Source organism: Tachyglossus aculeatus, chromosome 4, assembly GCF_015852505.1.
Source record: "Tachyglossus aculeatus isolate mTacAcu1 chromosome 4, mTacAcu1.pri, whole genome shotgun sequence".
Taxonomy (NCBI): domain Eukaryota; kingdom Metazoa; phylum Chordata; class Mammalia; order Monotremata; family Tachyglossidae; genus Tachyglossus; species Tachyglossus aculeatus.
The window spans coordinates 96,515,682-96,538,664 of record NC_052069.1 but is presented as its reverse complement, the minus strand read 5'-3'; the positions used below and the strand labels follow the sequence as shown (position 1 = coordinate 96,538,664).

The following is a 22,983-nucleotide window of genomic DNA, read 5'->3' as shown; positions in this document are numbered from 1 at the left end:
TAACTAGGGCTCTGTGTTGTGCTGTGACTAGTAATGTGTAATAAGACTTGACCCTCTTTCTCCTCCCATTAGTAATCCACTTGGTTAAATCTCTAACTTCATTTTTTAGAAAAGTCAATCCCTTTCCCACTGTCATGGGGCACATCTTGAGGCCCAAGGTGTAAATCCATTTATATTGTCACTGTTGCAACTTGGCTTGCATAATTGTGATTCACATTAATAAAACAGCCCAGGCCTGTTTCAAATCTCATTAAATACGGATGGATGACCTCCAGGAGCTGTGACCATGTATGGCTGGAACCTTTCCATTTGTTTATTTTACATGAAATGCCTTTCAGGTTTGTCATTACCTTTTTTGTTTTCCATCAACATAGCACAAGATAAAGGGAGGACTGGTCTGTTTCTCTACAAGAGCCACTTTCATCCTCACAGAAGGATTCCATGCTTTATGGGCATATGGCACTTGATGAAGTCGGCCCTCTGGGACATACAATTTAACCCTGGTAGTGCTGACATTAACAGGCATAGCGGCAACAGGATAGACACTGAACATATGCACCACATAGAGCATTTCCACTGTGTCTTTGCAGGGGTAAGGGCACTGAATGGGGGTGAGAAATAAGAGGGCGTTTAGCCAAGAACAGTAAGGAACTCCCTGAATTGGGCAAGACATCCTGGAGGTGGGCTTTCAGGAGTGGTTTGACTAATGGGAAAGAGCTTGGTGAAGTGGGAGTAGAGCACTCCAGAAAAAGGCTACCTAATGGGGGAAGCCTTGGTGTAGGGTGGGATGTTAGAAAGTTGATCTGGGGGGGAAAGCAGGGATTGGGCTGATGAGCCCCTGTGAAATATAAAGTAGCACCAATCATTGGTATCTACTGAGTACTTTCTGTGTGCAATAAACCATTGGTATTTGTTGAGCACTTACTGTGTACAGAGCACTGTACTAAGTACTTGGAAGAGTAGAGGACACCAGTTGGTAGACACATTCCCTGCCCACAAAGAGCTTACAGTCTAGAGTAGGGAACAGACATGAAAATAGATTATGGATATGTACATAAGTGCTTTGAGGCTAAAGGTAGGGTGAATGTCAAGTGCTTAAGGGTTCACTATTTTAAGAACTTGGGAGAGTACAGTGAGAAGCAGCATGACCTAGTGGATAGAGCATGAGATTGGGAGCCAGAAGGACCTGAGTTCTAATTCTGGCTCCACCACTTATCTACTATGTGACCTTGGGCAAGTCACTTCACTTCTCTGTGCCTCAGTTACCTCCTCTGTAAAATGGGGATTAGAGCTGTGAATCCCATGTAATAATAATAATAATGATGGCATTTGTTAAGTGCTTATTATGTGCAAAGCACTGTTCTAAGCACTGGGGAGGATACAGGTTGTCCAGGTTGTATCACGTGGGGTTCACAGTCTTAATCCCCATTTTACAGATGAGATAACTGAGGCCCAGAGAAGTGAAGTGACTTGCCCAAAGTCACACAGCTGACAATTGGTGGAAACAGGATTTGAACCCATGACCTCTGACTCCCAAGCCTGTGCTCTTTCCACTGAGCCACGCATGGACTGTGTCCAACCTGATTAGCTTCTATCTACTACAGTGCTTAGTAGAGTGCCTGGCTCATAATAAGTAAATTCCAAAAAAAAAATGATCCTGACCTCAGGGAGCTAACAACTGGCTAAATCTAGTGAAACAGCTTTTCCATTTCCATCCTGTGACCAAGGGAAATTTTTCTCCATGGTTGTGCAGGAAGATTTTGTTCTTAGTAACTGTCTGTTTGTCTTCCACTTATTTGCTTCTAGGCTCATTGTCACGGGAACTTGATCAGAATCCATCTTGAGTGGGAATGTGCCAGTGCTAATTCTGGGGGTGCAAATGCCAGAACTCTTTTTTTTTTTTTGTTACTGCAGAGAGGTATCAGAGCTACCTTTGTGGTGAGGCAAGAGGTGGGGAGAGAGGGAAAAGGGAGGTGCAAGTCTAAAATAGACCAAGGGAGGAAGAGCACTTGAGTGGTAGAAATCCCATAGACCCACAGATCGGATCACTTCCTACACTGAGCCCATAGCATAAGGGAAGGAATCAGGGCAGAGCCAAGGATTTAAAACACCCAGTGATGGCCATGCTTTGAGTTTTTGATTGCTTCATTTGGAGAACTGCTTCTTCTGGAAACCCAATTCTCTGAGCCTCCTATTTCAGTAATTATGATGGCAGCTTGTCTTGTCTTATGCTGTCGACACCACAGACACATCTCTCCCAGAATGCCCCACCTCCATCTGCAATCGTTCTAGTAGTGTATCCACAGAGTTTTCTTGGTAAAAATACAGAAGTGGTTTACCGTTGCCGCCTTCCGCACAGTAAACTCAAGTCTCCACTCTTGACTCTCTCCCATGCTGCTGCTGCCCAGCATGGGTTAGTTTTGACTTGTAGTAGATTGCCTTCCACTCGCTAGCCACTGCCCAAGCTAGGAATGGAATGGGTAGGTCTCTGCTTGACTCTCCCTCCCATAGCTGAGAATGGTAGAGTACTGGAAACTCTCCAGGTGCGAACCTGAAAGGGGATGGTGGCAGCTACTCTTTGAAAACCCTCAGGATGTTGGTCCTATACATTCGTATATTCATGCATACTGTCTGGTCCTGCCTATGGGATAATTCGAGGAGAAGGAGATACATTTCATTGGAACTTTTGAGACATTTGATAGGATGCTTTATGACTTCAAAGGAATTGGGAGATAAATTTTAAAAGTAAATAGGCCAGGTAATTCCTAAATACTTCAGAGTATAGTGAGACAAATTGGAAAATAGGAGTTAGACAATGCATTCACACAATTTTCTCAGTGACAGGGATATTAGATGCTATCAATGCCTCCCACACCATAGTCATCATCAAATGGCAAAATGGGATCACAAACAATAAGGTCTTGGAATGTGGGCAAGGCCTCAGCATTGAGGCAATGTTCATTGTACATAACATCTCACCTGGGTGGGACAGGTGGGGAGGCTGAATCTAAACTAGTTGTGGGCAGGGAATGTGTCTGTTTATTGTTGTATTGCACTCTCCCAAGCACAGTAAGAACTCAGGAAATTCAATTTACTGTGTGCAGAGCACTGTATTAAGTGTTTAATACAGGAAAGATGCAACCTGTCACGTCACCTGGGGTACTGGAAATTCCTGGAGGATGTGGGATTTCAATAGAGATTTGAAGAAGAAGAAAGTTGTGGTCTGGCAGACTTGAGGAGTGGAGTTATGTGTTGTGGGAAAGAAAACTCACAATTGGTGCTCTGTTTTGCACTGTCAGAATACCATCAATTCCTAAAACACACTGGCTTTGCCCTGTTACAGGTAATCCTGAAATGAGCCTTATGGAAGAGGAATATCATCTCTAAAATGTACTGAAATGTTTCAAGGAAGAAAAAAAAACCTAGGAAGTTGAGAAATTTCATGTTATAGGCTGTGGGAAGAAAAGTTATAAAACCTTCCAGGAACCCACCCTTCAGTTAGTTGGCAAACTGTTAAAAGTATTATTTCTCTTCTAAGGAATCTTACATGGACAGGTTTTGTTGCTAATCAGTTGGTTTATTGCAAAGACAATTTTCACCAACTATTGACTGTGGAAGCTGAGAATTCATTTTAAACTTACCCAAAAGTATTTTATCCCTGTTTACAGTAAAATATCTGTGTTGATGTTGCTAGTGCTTAGAGAAAAAATAATTTTACATTTCTACTATGACTGATAGAAATGGACCTCCAGCATTAAAAGTAACTTCGAGTAGCAAAAAAAAAAAAATTTGTTCATACTTTTAGCAATGGAAAACAAAATTTCCTACTTTTAGGTGATCACTTTCCACAACTGCAATTTTATATCCATCAACCTATCTAAAACATTTTTATAATAATTTATTAAGAGCTTCCAGTTTACCAAAGGATTTTCAAACTTTTTCAACTTTCCTCTGTGGTAAAAACTTTTTCAACTTTAGAAATATGTTGTGGTATAATGATCTAGGAGGTTGGGAAATTGCATGTTATGGACTGAGGGAAGAAAACTTGTCCTCCAGGAATTTCCACTTCCCCACTATTTTAAAACATTTGTGAAAAAAAATCAATCAATGATATTGATGTGGATTAAATATCTACCTTCCACTGAGACTGTGAGCTCCATGTGGGACAGGGACTGTGCCTGACCTGATTAACTTGTATCCATCCCACTGCTTAGAACAGTGTTTGGTATGTAGTAAGTGCTTTACAAATAAAATAAGTAATAACAATAATAATAATAGAGTATTGTATGCACAGCATGGCACTAAGCACTTGGGAGAGTAGTCAGTCTTTCAGTCTTATTTACTGAGTGCTTACTGTATGCAGAGCACTGTACAGAATGTTTGAGAGAGTATAATATACCAGTATAGCAGACAAAATACCGGCCCATAGAGAGTTTACAATCTAGGGTGGGAGACAGATATTAATATAAATAAATAAAATTACAGATATGTATATATGTTCTGTGCTGTGGGGCTGGGAGGGGGAATGAATAAAGGGAGCAAGTCAGGGCAACACAGAAGGGAGTGGAAGAAAAGAAAAAAGAAGGCTTAGTCAGGGACGGTCTCTAGGAGGAGAAATGCCTTCAGTAAGATTTTGAAATGGGGGGAGAGCAATTGTCAGATATGAGGAGGGAGAGCTTTCCAGGCCAGAGGAAGGATGTGGGCGCGAGGTCAGCGATGAGATAGAGGAGATCAAGGTGCATTGAGAAGGTTAGCATTAGAGGAGTGAAGTTTGCTGGCTGGGTTGTAGTAGGAGAGTAGGGCTGTAGTAGGAGAGAGTACAATACAACAGAGTTGGTTGAACATATTCCCTGCCCACAAGGGGCTTATAGTCTAGAGATGGAGACAGATATTAATATAACATCATAAATTACAGAAATGTACATCAGTGCTGTATGGGCTGAGGGTAAGGTGAATATCAAGTGCTTAAGGGATACTGATTCAAGTGCAAAGGTGACACAGAAGGGAGAGTGAGTAGGGTAAAACAGAGAAGCTTAGTGGATAGAGCAAGGGCCTGGGAGTCAGAAGGGTCTGGGGTCTAATCCTGGCTCTGCCTCATGTTTGCTATGTGATCTTGGGCAAGTCACTTAACTTCTCTAGGTCTCAGATCCCTCATCTGTAAAGTGGGAATTAAGAGTGTGAGCCCCAAGTGGGAAAGGGACTCTGTCCAACTTGATTAATTTGTATCCACCCTAGTGCACATAGTAAGTGCTTAACAAATACCATCATTAAGAGAGGGCTTAATTCGGAAAGGCCTTTTGGAGAGATGTGAGTTTAATAAGCTTTGAAAGTGTGCTCTGAAATGAATGCAAAATAATTGTATACATATCTAGACTGGCAAAATCCATCCCCTTAAGGGACCTTGTTTCTATTTCTTTTTAAAGAAAAGGCAGGAGGAAACTAAGCCCTCATTTCCCCTATATGCCTTACCCTCTGCATGAACTCATTCACTCTGATGGCTTCAACTATCATCTCTATGCAAATGACACCCAAATCTACATCTCCTCCCCTGTTCTCTCTCCCTCCCTCCAGGCTCGTATCTCCTCCTTCCTTCAGTACATCTCCATCTGGATGTCTGCCTGCCATCTAAAACTCAACATGTCCAAGACTGAGCTCCTTATCTTCCCTCCCAAACCCGATCCTCTCCCTGACTTCCCTTCCTGCAACCCGCAACCTTGGTGTCATCCTTGACTCTGCTCTCTCATTCACCCCACACATCCATTCCGTCACCAAAACCTGCAGGTCTCACCTTCACAACATCACCAAGATCCGCCCTTTCCTCTCCATCCAAATAGTTACCTTGTTGGTACAATCTCTCATCATATCCCAACTGGATTCGTGCATCAGCCTCCTTTCTGATCTCCCAACCTCCTGTCTCTACCTGCTTCAGTCTATTCTGCTGCCCGGATTATCTTTGTACAGAAACGCTCTGGGCATGTCACCCCGCTCCGCAAAAATCTCCAGTGGTTGCCTATCAACCTTCATATGAAGCAAAACCGCCTCACTATTGGCTTCAAAACTCTCCATCCCCTTGCCCCCTCCTACCTCACCTCCCTTCTCTCCTTCTCCAGCCCAGCTTGCACACTCTGCTCCTCTACCACTAACCTCCTCACCGGGCCTCATTCTCACCTGTCCCACCGTCAACCTCTGGCCCACATCCTACCTCTGGCCTGGAATGCCCTCCCTCCACACATCCTCCAGACTAGCTCTCTCCCTCCCTTCAAAGCCCTACTGAGAGCTCACCTACTCCAGAAGGCCTTCCCAGACTGAGCACCCCCCTCCTCTGCTCCTCCTCCCCTCCCCATCACCCCCACTCCCTCCCTCTGCCCTACCCCCTTCCCCTCCCCACAGCTGTTGTATATATTTGCATGTATTTATTACTCTATTTTATTAATGATGTGTATATATCTTCAATTCTATTTATCTATTTTGATGGTACTGACACCTGTCTACTTGTCTTATTTTGTTTTGTTTCGTTGTCTGTCTCCCTCTTTTAGACTGTGAGTCCGTTGTTGGGTAGGGATTGTCTCTACCTATTGCCAAATTGTACTTTCCAAGTGCTTAGTACAGTGCTGTGCACACAGTAAGTGCTCAATAAATACAATTTAATGAATGAATGAATATACCCCTGTAAGCACTTTGATGTTCACCACAGCCCCACAGCCCCACTGTATATACCTTATACTCTACTGTTACCCCAGTCTGTCATTTTTTTAAAATGTCTGTCTCTCCCTTTAGACTGTAAACTACTTGTAGGCAAAGATGGTGTCTACCAATTCTTTTGTATTATACTTTCTAAAGAGCTTAGTACAGGGCTCTTCACACCGTAAGCACAGTAGGAGAGAAATACAAAATTAAAGAGATTGAACACCAAAAAGCAAAAAAGGTTCTCACATATTCTCCTCTAGGAAGTAGAGTCATTTTCCCAAGCCAGTAATCTTGCATTGTCCTCTATGAGAATTTTTGACAAAGGCCCACTGACAGATTTATTGGTTCGAGCACTGTGGGTGTGAGTGCCTGTGTGTGTCTCTCCCCTCTGTCCCCCATTTTCCCTTCTTTCATTCTCTCTTCCTTCCTTCCCCATGGACCGTTTGTCCATCTGAAAGTCCCTTGAGCCATCTTTCTTTGAACTCTAGAAAATCAGTTGCTTCAATTATAGTTTGCAGGGAATTAGAGACTGTCTTTGTTCAGGGGATTTGCAAAGTAACTGGACTGATAGGAGGAAAGATATGAAAATGTAAGTGGTGAGAGAGGATGAGTCATGTCCTTTGGAGGAAGTTAAATGTAAAGGTGGGAGCAAAGATCTCAAGAATTCAGAGCACTTTGCCAATTCCAGATTATTTTAGGGTGTATGAAGACATCTCCAGAAGATTTCCTAGGAAAGCTCTTTGGCAAAAGGAAAACAGCATGACCTAGTGGAAAGAATATAGGACTGAGAATCAGTAGACGTGGGTTCTAATCCCAGCCCCACCACTTACCTGCTCTGTGACCTTGGGAAAGTTATTTCACTGTTCCTCTATTTCCTTGTCTGTAAAATGGGCATTCAATGCCTGTTCTCCATCATCCTTAGACTGGAGACTCCATGTGGAAAAGAAACTGAGTCTGATATGACTGTACTGTATCTAACCCAGCACTTTGGCACAGAGCTAGACTATAAGCTCCTCTCTAGACTGTATGCTCCTTGTGGATAGGAAACATGTTTACCAACTCTAACGTGGTGACTGGGAGTGGGAGTTTCATCATTTACTGAGAAAATTGGCTGGGAAACATCTTTCGACAAGTTGCAAAATAATTGGTTGCATTAGTCTGGGATTTAAAGAGCTGATTCTACAAAAACATTAAAGAAATTGTTATTAACAGTATTTGCAATACTATTCATAATAATAATAATTACATTTGCTAAGCATTTGGTTTGGGCAAAGCACTGTTTTGTGCAATGGGGAAAGGTAAAAGGATAATAATTTAGTCATGGTTCCTAGCCCACAGGGAACTCATAAACTAAAAATATGAGGGACTGACAACAGAAACGCAGTGAAAAAATAATCTAGCCAATTGGGCAAAAACAATAAAACAACAGCAGCAATAATAAAAACGTAATTTTCCAGATATTTAGACTTAGGGAGCAGCATAGTCTAGTGGAAAGATGATGGGCCTGGGAGTCAGAGGACCTGAGTTCTAATCCTTGCTCTGCTATGTACCTACTCTGTGACCTTGGGCAAGTTAATTTATCTGTGCCTTGGTTACCTCATCTGTAAAATAGGGATTCAATAGCTGGTCTCCTTCCTACTTAGATTGTAAGTCCCATGTGGGTCACCTATTCACATGCCAATGCCATTGTACTGCTGAGTTAGTTGGCTATTGGCATTTAAAAAGGACAGTATAACTCTTACTTTTCCTCCACCTAATTCATTTATGGCCCTGAGGCTTGATTTATGAATTGTAGCATTAGCTAAGTGCTTATTATGTATTGAACACTGTTCTAAGCATTGGGGAAGATGCAAAATAATCATGTCCCTTAATCCCTGTCCCACACAGGGCTTACAGTCCAAGTAGGTAAGAAACAGGTATTAAATCCCTGTTTTACAGATGAGGTAACTGAGGCACAGATAAATTAAGTCACTTGCCCAAGTCACAGGGAGTGGGAAAGGCTAGGGTAAGATAGAAGGCTTCTTGTGAAAGATGGAGTCCAGGATGGATGCTTCAGGACCTGAGTGAAGCCCGGGAGGAATTCTCTGAGTGTAGTCAGGAGCAGATTGTGACTGATGGAAGCTTTGCAAGGAGGATGCAGTTCCTGGATGGGGAGACTGTCCAGGGTGTTTCTGGGTAGAGATGGTAAGAAGGAGTCTTCTCAGTTGAAATTAGGGGTACCAGGAGAGGAACTTCAAAGGTTCCCTTTAATGCCTTCTCCTCAGCATAAATCTTCCTTTCTCTCCTCACTTTTAGTTCTAAATTGTGTGTGGTTGGAAGATGGAAAGGGAATATGGGAGGGGATCAGTTCTGTGACAGTTAAGTGCAATTTCTGACATTTAGTGGAGGCCAGGGGAAAGGGAGCATGCAGACATGGAGGCCTGAAACAGTAGGGTTTCTTGGTGAGAGCCTGGTCAGGAGGTTTCCGAATGAGGTACTGAGACCTAGAAGAGAAAGAACCTGTTTCTAGCCAGGAAGGAGGGAGGGCAGCCATCTCCATCACTACTGCCCTTTTCTTTTCCTTCTATTCCACTCTGTGGAAAGTGGAGCTTCATCCACCGGGACCTAACCCTGGAACCTCATAAATCCACATTCCATTTCTGCTCATGATATGAAGCTGGGGCTCTTTCTGGGAAAGTCAAGATACCAGTGCAGCAATAATCCTAGTTTGATACCCAAAGCCAAAGAGAGGATTTCTATTAAGATATAGAGCTATTGCCTGAGAAAGACAGGATGAAGATACTTGGAACCAGAGGGCCCATATGTAGAACTGATGTTAGCAAAACCAAATATTTTTATTATCAAATAACCTGGATATTGATACAAGGCAAGTCTGGTTCCCATTTTATTTACTGTATCTGGTGCAGATTGATTGGGCCAATTATTGTTATTACAGTTATGTCAATCATCAAATCTTTTTCTGGCATATTGCCTAATTCCCAGGATTTAAATAGCATGAGTTTTTTTTTTAATGGAACTTGATAAACACTTACTTTTGTGCCAGGTATGGTACTAAGCAATGAGGAAGACAAGATAATAATAATAATGATGATATTTGTTAAGCACTTACTATTTTCCAAGCACTGGGGAAGATACAAGGTAATCAGGTTGTCACACATGGGGCTCACAGTCTTAATCTCCATTTTACAGATGAGGGATCTGAGGCACAGAGAAGTTAAGTGACTTGCCCAAAGACACACAGCTAAGTGGCGGGACCAGGATTAGAACCCTTGACCTCTGACTCCCAGGACCATCCTCTTTCCACTAAGCCACGCTGCTTCTCTAAGATAATGAGGTTGGACACAGTCCCTGTCCCACATGGGGGTCACTAAATCAGATGCAAGGTGATTTAATCCCATTTTACAGATAAAGTAAGTGAGGCACAGAGGAGCAGATGAGGTAACTGAGGCACAGAAGAATTAAGTACTTTGCCAAAAGTCACACAGCAGGCTAGTGGTGGAGTTGAGACTAGAACGCAGGTACTCTGATTCCCAGGCTGGTGTTCTTTCCACTAGGCCATAATCCTTCCCCTAGAGATTCTGGTAGTTGGCTCAATTTGGTTTTGAAAAAAAAATGGTGTAAGCAAACATCCTCTACAAGGGCTGAATTGGGTCAGAAAGAGATCACCTACCAGGGAGTCATCCTACTTCTCATGACTACTATTCCTGCTCAGAGCACAGAGTGTAGGTGAATCACGCTGTTGAGATGAATACAATTGGCAAGGAAAACCTGATTTAAAGGTGAGACCATTTTTGATATATTAAAAAGAGAATGGTTGAGGAAGATTTAGAATTTTGCATTTCAATTTTCCAAGAGTGTCTGGTGGCAGTTGGATTATTGGGTTCATTTGAAAAGGGGGCATTCTTGGAAGGGAGCTAGAATTAATAAAGAAAGCTCGAATAACTCAACAACAATTTCACAGCAAAAGAAATAACATTTGTACATTTCCAAATTACCATGAACGTATCACTCTGAGTAGTTAGGTCAGAAAGGATTTTTTTCAAGAGTCTTGGACGAGAGAGACACTAAGTAGGTGCTGGGGAAGCAGCATGGCCTATTGAAAAGAGCAAAGGCCTACAAGTTCGAGGATCAGGGTTCTAATCCTTGCTCTGCCACTTATCTGCTGTGTGACCTTAGACAGGCCACTTAACTTCTCTGTGCTTCAGTTCCCTCATCTGCAAAATGGGGATTCAATACCTGTCCTCCCTCCTGCTTAGACTGTGGGCCCCAGGTGTGACCTGAATATCTTATATCTACCCTAGTGCTTAGTACAGTGCTTGACATATAGTAAGTACTTAACAAATACCACAATTATTATTAATTATTATTTTTTATCAGACAACTCCAGGGGATTCTTACCTCTTTCTCAAGGGAAATACTGGGGAAAGGACTAGATTACCCAAACAAGTAACCTGAACCTATTGAGGGTATGGCCTGTTATAAGACCAGAGCCAACCTATAATAATAATAGCAAGAGGGAACGTGTCAGAAAGAAACGGGAGAAAAAGCAGATTGCAACCAGACTGAAACCAAAGAAAGGAACAGACAGGTGCTCAGCTTGACAAATGACTCTTGGGCTAGCCAGGGAATATGTCCTGACTGGACAAGGAGTCTGGCCAACCTAGGGCCCGCACTGTGCTGAGGGAAATGCTCCCCGCCAGAGCAACATGGAAGGGAGAGGCAAAGACCAATAATAATATCTTAATAATAATAGTAATGACAATAATAATGATAATGATGGTATTTCTTAAGCACTTACTATGTGACAAGCACTCTTTTAAGCGCTGGTGTAGATACAAACTAAAGTAGCATGGCTCAGTGGAAAGAGCCCGGGTTTTGGAGTCAGAGGTCATGGGTTCAAATCCCAGCTCCCTACTTGCCAACTGTGTGACTTTGGGCAAGTCACTTCACTTCTCTGGGCCTCAGTTACCTCATCTGTAAAATGAGGATGAAGACTGTGAGCCCCCTGTGGGACAACCTGATCACTTTGTAAACTTCCCAGTGCTTAGAACAGTGCTTTGCACATAGTAAGCGCTCAATAAATGCCATTAAAAAAAAAAGTTGGACAAAGTCCATGTCCCAAATGGGACTCCCAGTTTTAATCCCCATTTTACAGATGAGGTAACCAAGGCCCAGAGAAGTGAAGTGACTTGACCCAGGTCACACAGCATGCAAGTGCCAGAGCTGGGATTAGAACCCAGGTCCTTCTGACTCCCAAGCCCATGCTCTTTCCACTAGGCTACTCTGCTTATTAACGCTGGCAGCATCAATCCAATGGCCCAGGCTCTTGGCCAAGAGAATGCTCCCTCCCTATTCTAGCATGATATCATGTAAGAGCTTCTGGGTAATGGCTGACAGAGCCCTGGATGAGCTGGGCTAGACCCCTTGAGTGGGTGGGACTGGATCATAGGATTATGGAAGCTGGGCCCACCTTTCTTTGGAAGGGTGTCAACAGCCCCCAGCAAACCTGGCAGTCTGGATCATCAGTTGTCCCATCCTAGCCACCCAGGGTCAGTGGTGCATGCTTGGTATCCATTCCTCTCATTAATGGAACTACTCCAACCACAGGTGAGTGAAGTCCCCACCTGGACTATAGACTGGGTAGAGCTTCACACTCTGGGCTTTGGTTTCAGATGGCCCTGTCCTTGCCCCAGAATTCCTCCCATTCCTCCCACTCCCAGGGTCTCAGTGCCCCTGCTTCTCTCTGAGCTCAAGCACAATAACCTTTAATAACTCTATAATCCCGAGGACAAGATTTCCCTCCCAAGAAGCTCCTTAGATCAAGGGTCACCCCCAACAAGGAGACCTTATGGAATCTTATTAAAACCCTTACCTTACTGGTGGCATAAATAATTACCACCACCTCTGGTTAGGCAGAACACTTTTCAACCAGAGTTGAATCCCAAGTGGGTTTCTACTGATGCTCCTTCCCATTGGCATATCAGTTTTGGGGACCAGTGAATGTTTTCCTAACCAGCTTGAGGCCAATTGAAATCAGAATGTCCTGGTTCAATCTGGGTTTGGAGAATTATCAAATCACAATAGGCTTTCTTTATGAAAGGTAATAGCAGTTATGATTTCTCTGGGCTCATGCCTCCCCATTCCCTAAATTCTAAAATCCAGTCCCTATACTTTGATTTCCAATTACAAGTCCCTCATTGGAAGCAACATGGCTTAGTGGATAGAGCACAGGCCTGGGAGTCAGATATGGGTTCTAATCCTGGCTCTGCCACAGGTCTGCTGTGTGGCCCTGGGCGTCACTTAACTTCTCTGTGCCTCAGTTACCTCATCTGTAAAATGGAGCTAAGAGTGTGAGCCCCATATGGAATGGGACTGCATCCAACCTGATTAAATTATTTCTGTCAGCACTTAGAACGGTGCCTGACACATGGTAAGCGCTTAACAAATGCTATTATTATCATTATTACTAAGTCAATTAATTAATCAATGGTATTTCTGAAGTGTTTTCTGGGTGCAGAATACTGTACTAAGTGCCTGGGAAAGTACAGTGCAATAGAGTTGTTTGGTATAATGAACTTACAGTCTACATTAAAATAAATAATAGGGGAAATAGAGTATAAAGCTATTATTAACACTTTGAATGTGTCAGCAAGTAGCAGGAGAATAGGCTACTCTGTATCTGCAGGCAGTTTCTGTAACTGAACTTAGCCAGACACAACTGAAGAATCCCAGCTCCATCGTATGCTCCAGCATCATCACTTAATGATTCCCCTGAGCTGCATTTGTTTCCCGTTTCCAAGTTCAGTGTAGTCATCACATTCATGGAACCAGGATGAACTTTATTTAGGAAATCAGATGAATGGGAAGAGAATGGGGCACTGGAGGAGGGAGGAAGTCTATCAGACTAATTTCTCAGTTTCTGCAGCCTGGGCTGTGGGCTCTGTCCCCTGGAAGAAGGACTTTCCCCTTCTTGAGCTGTCGAACCAAATGCAACAAAGATGAAAAGGGAGAGAGGAGATGATTGGCTAGGTTGGTGGGAGGGCTGGGGAGGGCAAGGGAGGGCAGGGGGGGTGGAAGGACCCAGGCCTGCATTATGACACTTGGGGATCCAATATCTCCACTGGATAATGTCAGTTTTTGAGTCAATAACGGTGAGCAGCAAAAACAAACAAAATGTTTCTTTCTTTCATGGTAATAGTTAAGTGCTTGCTGTGTGCCAGGTACTGTACTAAATGCTGGAGCAGATACAAACTATTCAGGTTGGACACAGTCCATGTCCACGTGAAGCACAGTCATCAATCCCCGTTTTATAGATGAGGTACCTGAAGCACAGAGATGTGAGGTAACTTGCCTCAGGACACATAGAAGACAAGTGGGAGAGCAGGGATTAGGACCCAAGGCTTCTAACTCCCAGACCCATGTTCTTACTACTAGGCTATGGTTCTTTCTATCATGAAATCATGATAATCATTTCTGAATAGATCCACTGTTGAGCTCAGAAAAAGGATGTTTTTCAGTTTGTTTACAAGCTGTAGATTCTGCAGTAGACGGCTTGAATCTCATGAAGGTGAGAGACAGTGAATCATTCAGAAGTGAAATGGGAAAGGTTGAGTTTTAATGGGTGCTCTAATTCTGACAATCCCTTATTATGGGGGATTTGGAGATGGTTCTTATTTAGTTATTGGGAAGGACATACATTCTAAAAACCTAATAGTCAATAAAGGAGCTGTTCATTTGGTGACCTCTCCTAGCCTCATGGTTTTAGAGTAGGATGGACTATTGAACAATAAAGCTTAACTGAAGCCACACTGGAAGACTTTTAATGGGCTTGGATGGAATCCAAAATTGTCAATGGCAAGTTCTTTGATGGTCATAGCCATTGTTCATAAATATACTAAAGTGGAAGTGGAAAAAAAATCTTATTTAATTTTGAGAGGAAAAACCAAATAGCAGAACCAGAAAAGGAATTGTAATTCTATGAACATTGTCAAAACGTGTGACGCTCCTACATATGGTTGGTCTTTGGGATGGTTTTTGCTTCAGACTACACAAAGAGCCAGCTGACCTCCCTGCCTCCCCACTCCAGTCTATACTTTATTCAGCTGCCAGGATTATTTTTCTTAAAAAATCATTCTGCACACATCTCCTCACTCTTCAAAAACCTCTAATTGTTGTCCATCCACCTATGCATCCAACAGAAACTTCTTACCATCTGCTTTAGAACTGTGCTTGGCACATATTAAGCGCTTAACCAATGCCATCATTATTTAAGGCACACAAGCCACTCTCCATCTCCTACTACATCCCATCTCATTCATTTTGCTTCTTTAGTGCTGTTCTGCTCTCTGTGCCTTGATCTCATCTGTCTTGCCATCAACGCCTGGCTCACATCCTCTTCTCTGGCCTGCAACTCCTTCCCCTTCATATATGATAGACCGCGGCTCAGTGGAAAGAGCCCGGGCTTTGGAGTCAGAGGTCATGGGTTCAAATTCCGGCTCCACCAACTGTCAGCTGTGTGACTTTGGACATGTCACAACGTCTCTGTTCCTCAGTTACCTCATCTGTAAAATGGGGATTAAAACTGTGAGCCCCCCATGGGACAACTGATCACCTTGTAACCTCCCCAGCACTTAGAACAGTGTTTTGCACATAGTAAGTGCTTAACAAATGCCATCATTATTATTATTATCACTCTCCTCATCCTTAAAGCCCTACAAAGATAGCATGTCCTCAAAGAAGCCTTTCCTACTCACCTCTCATTTCTCCACTGTATTTGCCCTTCCTTCTCCATCACTTAAGCACTTGGGTCTGTACCCTTTAAGCACTTTGACATTCAACTCACCATTAAGTCCCAAAGCACTTATGTACAAGAGGCCTTCCCCAATTAAGTTCAAAAGCTTAGTGTGGTGCTCCGCACACAGTGAACACTCAATAAATACGATTAACTGATTGACTGACTCTTTCCCTGTCTCGCTCTCCCTTCTGTGTCACCTACTCACTTGGATCTATTTCTTATGGGCACTTGGCATTCACCCGACCTTCAGTCCCACAGCACTTATGCACATTTCTGTAGCTGATTTATTTATATTACTATTTGTCTCCCCTTTGAGACTGTGAGCTTGTTGTGGACAGGAAACGTGTGTCTACAAACTCTGTTCTATTGAACTCCCCCAAGCCCTTACTATAGTGATCAAGCGCTTAGTACAGTGCTCTGCACACAGTAAGCGCTCAATAAATACGATTGGTGATCTGCACATAGCAAGCACTCAATAAATATCATTGATTGATATCCTTATGCTCTGCTGCTTCCCCTATCTCTAATTTATTTTAATGTCTGTTTCCCTGAATAAACTGTAAAACTCTTTGAGGGGAGGGAATGTGTCTTCCAAATCCAATGTATTGTACTTTCTGAAGTGCCTAGTCCAGTGCTCTGCACTCAGTAAGAGCTAAATAAATACCACTGGCTGATTTGTGTAATTCCCTGAAAGGCTGGATGAAGCAATCCCCTACAAATCACTTTCAAATTATTTAATGGCCTAGTGGATAGGGCATGGACCTGGGAGTCAGAAGGTCATGAGTTCTAATCCCAGCTCCACTACTTGTCAACTGTGTGACCTTGGGCAAGTCACTTAACTTCTCTGGGACTCAGTTTCATCATCTGTAAAATGGGGATTAAGACTGTGAACCCTATGAAGACTGTGTCCAACCCGATTATCTTGTACCTACCCCAGTGCTTAGAACAGTGCCTTGCACATAGTAAGTGATTAACAAGTATCACCATAATAATAATAATAATTATTATTATTATTAATCTTTGCCCTCAAAACTTCCTTGTGAGGCATAATTATTTCCATGTTACAGATGAAGGAACTCTGGCATAAAGAGTTTAAATGATTTGCCCAAAGTCACCTAGGAGTACAGTGGCTGAGCTTTGACTAGAACCTGGCATCTCTGACTTCTTCCCATATTCTTTCCACTCCACTGTACTGTCCACTAGAAAGAGTGAGGGATTTGGGAGATGGAGCTGGGAAGAAGAAAGGATGGGTGAAAGGGGCATTCTCGCATTGAGTCTTTGCCACACAGAAACAGAAATGATAGTGAGACAGTTTGGCTTACTGGAAAGAGCACAAGATCAGAATTCAAGAGGCCTAAGTTCTAGTGAGAAGCAGTGCAGTCTAATGAAAAGAGTATGGGACCAGAGTCAGGGGACCTGGGTTTTAATCTTTGCTCTGCTGCTTGCCTGCTGTGACCTTGGGCAAATCACTTAACTTCTCTGTGCCTCAGTTTCTTCATCTTAAAAATGGGAATTCAATACTCCTTCTCTCTCCTACTTTGAGTTAGTCAGTCAATTGTATTTTATTTATTGAATGCTTACTGTGTGCAGAGCACTGTACTAAGTGCTTGGGAGACTACAACATAATAATATAACAGACACATTCCCTGCTCACAATGAGCTTACAGTCTAGAGGGGGAGACAGACATTGATATAAATAAATAAAATTACAGATATGTGCTTAAGTGCTGTAGGGCTGGGAGGGGAAATGAATGAAGGGTTCCGTGTGAAACCAGGACTGGGTCTAATGATAATAATAATAATAACTGTGGTATTTGTTTAGTATTTACTAAGTGTCAAGCACTGTCTCTAAGCACTGGGGTAGATAGAAGGTGAATCAAGTCCCACACGGGATTCACATTCTACATAGGGGGGAACACAGATATTGAATTCCCATTTTGTAGATGAGGGAACTGAGGCACAGAGAAGTTAAGTGACTTGCCCAAGGTCACACAGCAGGCTAGTGGCAGAGCTAGAATTATAATCCAGGTCCTCCAACTCCCAGGACCGCACTATTTCCACTAGGCCATGGTACTTCTCCAAGTGTCTGACCTGCTTTCATTTTATCAACTCCAACTCTTAGTTAATGCTTGGCACAAATAAGTGTTTAATAAATGCTATTATTATTATTATTATTGTCATTTTCTGCCATTTGCCAAGGGCACTTTGACTACCTTTGCTGTGCCTCAGTTTCCTCAACTGTAAAATAGAGATAAAATACATATTCTCCCTTCTTTAGACAGTGAATCCCATGTGGGGCAGGGGCTGAGTCTGGCCTGATGTGCTTGTCCTGTAATAAATGTCATCATCATCATGATTATTATTATGAAGATAGAATGGAACCTCTCTCTCTTTCCCTCCTCAGCTTGCAGAAACCAGTCCAGTCCAGTACAGAGTACAGTACAGACAGGCAGAGTAGGGCCATCACGATGAGCCCTCCAGGTTCATGTAGATACAGGAGTACTGCTTCCCTAGCTTTGCCTGCCTCCGCTTTCATGCTTTAAAGCACATTAACTTGAATGTTGCCTTTTCTTTCAGGATTATCTATGACTAACTAGCAGGCATTAAAGAGAACAAAATATTAGATAATTTGGCATGCTTGTGAGGTGTTTAGCACTAATGGACTCTTCTCCAAAAAAATTCCCTGGGGATGCTTTTATCCTCCATTTCTATGTGAGGAAACTGAAGCTTCAGCAAATGAGGGGCCTCAGGGGAAGGTGGAGCAGAGCTAGCCTAGCACTTAAAAGCTCTAGAAAGACAGCTCCCTTCCCAGAATCAGTTCTTTCAATGTCTACACTGTCTGACCTTGAGAGCTATTCCTCCATCACTGCTGTTCCAGCAACAACAGGACTTGCTGGTAGGCCCTGGGACAGAGCTCAAACAGGAGGCCCCTACTGCCCTATCCCTAGAGATGTGTTTCATTCTCTCAAGTACTCATGGGATCCTTAGTTCAGATGAAGTAAGGTAGCCTAGAGAAAAAAAAAACACGGGGTTGGGAGTCAGAGGAGCTGGGTTCTAATCCCAACTCTACCACTTGCCTGCTCAGTGACCTTGTTCAAGTCACTTGATGACTCTGTGCCTAAATTTCCTCATCTGTCAAATAATAATAATAATAATAATAATAATAATAATAATAGCATTTATTAAGAACCTACTATGTGCAAAGCACTGTTCTAAGCACTGGGGAGGTTACAAGGTGATCAGGTTGTCCCACGGGGGGCTCACAGTCTTAATCCCCATTTTACAGATGAGGTAACTGAGGCCCAGAGAAGTTAAGTGACTTGCCCAAAGTCACACAGCTGACAATTGGCAGAGTCGGGATTTGAACCCATGACCTCTGACTCCAAATCCCATGCTCTTTCCACTAAGCCATGCTGCTTCTCTGCAAATGGGGATTCAGTACTTGCTCTCCCTTCACCTTATACAGTGCACCCCATGTGGGACAGGGACTGTGCCTGACTTTTGATCATCTTGTATTTTTCCCAGTGCTTACTTCAATGCTTGGCACAATGAATGGCAAAAAGGGACTCCCCTTCCCACAAGAACTCCAAGAGGACTAGTGAACTTGTACCCCCTGAGCTGGGCTGTCCTTTTCTTGGCTAGTAGGGAATAGATCCCCTCTTAGGACTGTACCTGTAGAGTTTCTAGTACTCTACCAGTCTCAGCTATGGGAGGAAGAGTCAAGCGGAGGCCTACCCATTCCATTCCTAGCTTGGGCAGTGTCTAGCAAATGGAAGGCAGTCTGCTACACGTCAAACGTCACTTGTGCTGGGCAGCAGAAGTATGGGAGAGAGCTGAGGGCGGAGACTCAAGTTTACTGCATGGAAGACAACTTCCATATTTTTACCAAGAAAACTCTATGGATAGACTACCAGAACAATTGCAGATGGAGGTGGGGCATTCTGGGAGAGATGTGTCCTTGGAGTCACTATGGGTGGAAGATGACTCGACAGCCTAAAACAACACAAGGGAATGGTTGGCTGTTAGACTTCTCTCTGGTGAGCCCCATGCCCCACGCCCTTCCTTCCACTCAGGGTGTGTAGCTGAGATGTCTGAGGCTTACTCCTTTCCCTCCCATTTGCTTTAAAAGGACGATGACTCTCTAAATTCTGCTCACAGAGTCCTGTGTTTCTAGACAGTTTTCCATTAGAGACAAGAGTATTGGTGTTTTGGGAATCCAGATGCAGGGTGAAATTTGTTGGCTGTTTGAATACCAAGTCAGGAGCAGTAAATATTACTTGTAGTTGGTCATTCCTGAGCACAGGGTCCAGAAAAGGAACAGACAGTTTCATTCCTCAAGAACTGGAGGAATCCCTTTATTAACCCCATTCAGTCAGAGCGTTCGTTTCTTGTCACTAGCTAAACTTCACATTTTTCTGCCCCATTGCACATCAGAGATAAAAGAGACTGAAATTGTTCTTTTCTGCTGACTTGGTTTTCTACATGCTGTGGTAACTCACTGGGAATAATAACTCTGGGCATGCTTTGAAAGCCTGGGAAAGCACAGAGTGTTCCTAGCTGATGAGAGTTTGTTATGTTGGAGAGAGATGATCAGTTGCTCCATCAAGGTGCCCAGCAAAACAGTCACAGTGATAGTTGTGATATTTATTAATTACTTTACTGTGTGTCAAGCACTTTACTAAGAATCAGGTCAGGGACAGTCTCCATCCCACACAGGGCTCACAGACTAAGGAGGAAGGAAAACAGGCATTTAATCCCCATTTTACAGATGAGGAAACAGGCACAGAGAACTTAAGTGACTTGCCCAAGGTCACACAGCAATGTGAGGAGCCAGGATTAGAGCTCAGGTCTTCTGACCCCGCAGGCCAGTGCTCTTTCCACTAGGCCACACCACTTTTCAGCATCGGTGAAGAAGAACTGCTAGAAGGATGCACAACATCCCTTGCATTTTTCCTATTTAGAGAGCTGTGGGTGCGGTTTTAGGACGTAACAAGGAAATTAAATCAGAAGTTTTCTTTTTGCATGCTGTTTCCTGCACGTGAAAATCTGTTTGTTTAGTTAGATTCCCCAACTCCTGCGCACTAGGAGGGAAATGGAGGCCTTGAGTTACTTCCACACCAGTTCTGGCTCCGGCTCCTGCTTGGGAATTGGACATATGGGCAGTAGCCTGGATGAGGTGGGTGCTGCAGGGACTGCTAAACCTCAAAGGCATTATAGGAGAAACTGATCTCATAGAAAGAGGTCCTGAGCAGGAGTCAGAGGACTGGGCTCTAATCCTGACTCCTCCACTTTTTTTTTTTTAATGGCATTTTCTAAGCACTTACTCTGTACCAGGCACTGTACTAAGTTCTGGGGTAGATGCAAGATAATGAGGTTGGACACAGACATTGTCCCACAATGGGCTCACATGGTTGTTTGATTGAAGTACAAGATGAAACAATGCTGCATCCCAGCTGAAAAGTGGGAGTCAGCTTGCTGAGGATAAACCAGCACAGTGCTAGGGCTAACAAGAAAGGAGTGGCTCTTTCAGAGCAAAAGCTTCATTAGGAAGGAGAGACAAGGAGGCAAAAGAAAAATCAGAGCCAGGGAGCTGCAGACATGTTAGCTCTTTGTGGGCAGTGCTCTGCACAAAGTAAGCGCTCAATAAATATGATTGAATGAATAAATACCTACCAACTCTGTTATATTGTATTCTCCGAAGTGCTTAGTATCATTTTCTGCACACAGTAAGTGCTCAACAAATACCATAGACTGTTGACAACACAAAACAGACAGAATTTTTGTGTACACAATGTGCTGGGACCGTGGGTGTGTCCCTCATTGACCTTTTCAGTCACACACAGTCAGATGAGTTTCACATCAAGATAGTAAGTTTCTGGAAGAAGGAGGGTAGTGATTTAAGAGGGAAAATTAGGTGCTGAGATTTTGACATCTTGAGTTTAAGGCCTCATCTGCTCATCCAGGTGTAGATGACTGGGAAGCATTTTCCCTCACTAGTATCCACCAGACTCTGGTGGAAATGGTGATTGGCTTCAATGGGCCATTATCTTTCCCTAAGTTCTAACACTGGAATATTTTTATTTTCTGTTCTATTCTCTCTGCTGAAAATAATGCCAGACCATTGGTATTAGCTTTTACTTTCACTCTGGGAACCAGATTGACCTGGTTGATAGAACACAGGTCTGGGAGTCAGAAAGCAGCCTGGCTCAGTGGAAAGAGCACGAGCTTGGGAGCCAAAGGTCATGGGATCTAATCCCGCCTCCACCACCTGTCAGCTGTGTGATTTTGGGCAAGTCACTTAACTTCTCTGTGCCTCGGTTACCTCATCTGTAAAATGTGGATTAAGACTGTGAGCCCCACATGGGGCAACCTGATCACCTCGTATCCCCCCAGCACTTAGAACAGTGCTTCGCACATAGTAAGCACTTAACAAATGCCATCATTATTAGTATTACTATTCTATTTCCAGTTCCACCACTTGTCTGAGGTGTGACCTGGGGGAAGTCACTTCACTTCTCTGTGCCTCAGTTCTCTCATCTGCAAAATAGGATTAATAATAACAATAATGATAATAATGATAATTCTGGTATTTGAGTGCTTACTGTGTGCCAGGCACTGTGCCAAGTGCTGGGGTGGATACAAGTAAATTGGATTGGACACGGTCCCTGTCCCATGTGGGGCTCACAGTCTTAGCTCCCATTTTACAGATGAGGTACTGAGGCACAGAGAAGTGAATTGACTTGCCCAAGGTCACACCTCAGACAAGTGTTGGAGCTGGGTTTAGAAACCAGCAACTTCTTACTCCCAGGCCCTTGCCTTGGACTGTGGTACAGGGACTATGTCCAACCAGATGAGTGTGTGTTTACCCCAGCACTTAGAACGACGCCTGGCACATAAGTGCTTAATGAACACCACAGTTAATTATTTAATTACTTGAACCTCCTTCTGAGAGGCCAGTAACCCAGACATTTTTCCACAACTTTGGTTTGCTTTGCCGAGTTTTAGACATCTCTCCTTTCCTCTTTGGGTTGGAGACCAGAAGACACATTTTCATCTGTGTATTTAATGAAAGAGTGAGGTGCCTTTAAAGCTAGAACATATTTTTACTGAATTTCTTTTAAAAACTAACATTCTAAATGGAGAAGAAAGTACTTGATGGGATTTGAAGATTTAGTTGACCTTTGGTAATTTTCCCACATTTCCTTGTCATAATTGGCTTTATGCCTGTCTATAATAACTTTTGAAATAGCCCATTTTTTTATTGCCTGATTGAAATTGCTTTAATCGGTTCCCACCATTTTGCTAATGAATTGTTTGCGAGATCATCTTGCCCTCTAATAGATTCAACAGCAATCCTGAACAAGGCTTCTACATTTTTCAATGCAGAAAAATGTGCTAGATGTGCTAGTCCCACACTGCTTTTGGGCTTTCTGAACCTATCTTCCCAGCTAATGATAGTAATACTACTAATAATAACTACTGCTACTACTACTATTACTACT

At 43.1% G+C, this 22,983-nt stretch overlaps 2 non-coding genes across 2 annotated transcripts; one reads left to right on the top strand and one right to left on the bottom strand.

Annotated features, from left to right (window-relative positions):
- Positions 1-2,423: 2,423 nt before the first annotated feature.
- On the bottom strand, positions 2,424-2,561 carry LOC119927854. Its single transcript, XR_005450821.1, has one exon. It is a non-coding gene; the product is annotated as a small nucleolar RNA SNORA7 (small nucleolar RNA).
- A 16,574-nt stretch (positions 2,562-19,135) lies between these two features.
- On the top strand, positions 19,136-19,273 carry LOC119927899. The gene has a single exon (XR_005450865.1). It is a non-coding gene; the product is annotated as a small nucleolar RNA SNORA7 (small nucleolar RNA).
- The last annotated feature ends 3,710 nt before the right edge of the window (positions 19,274-22,983 follow it).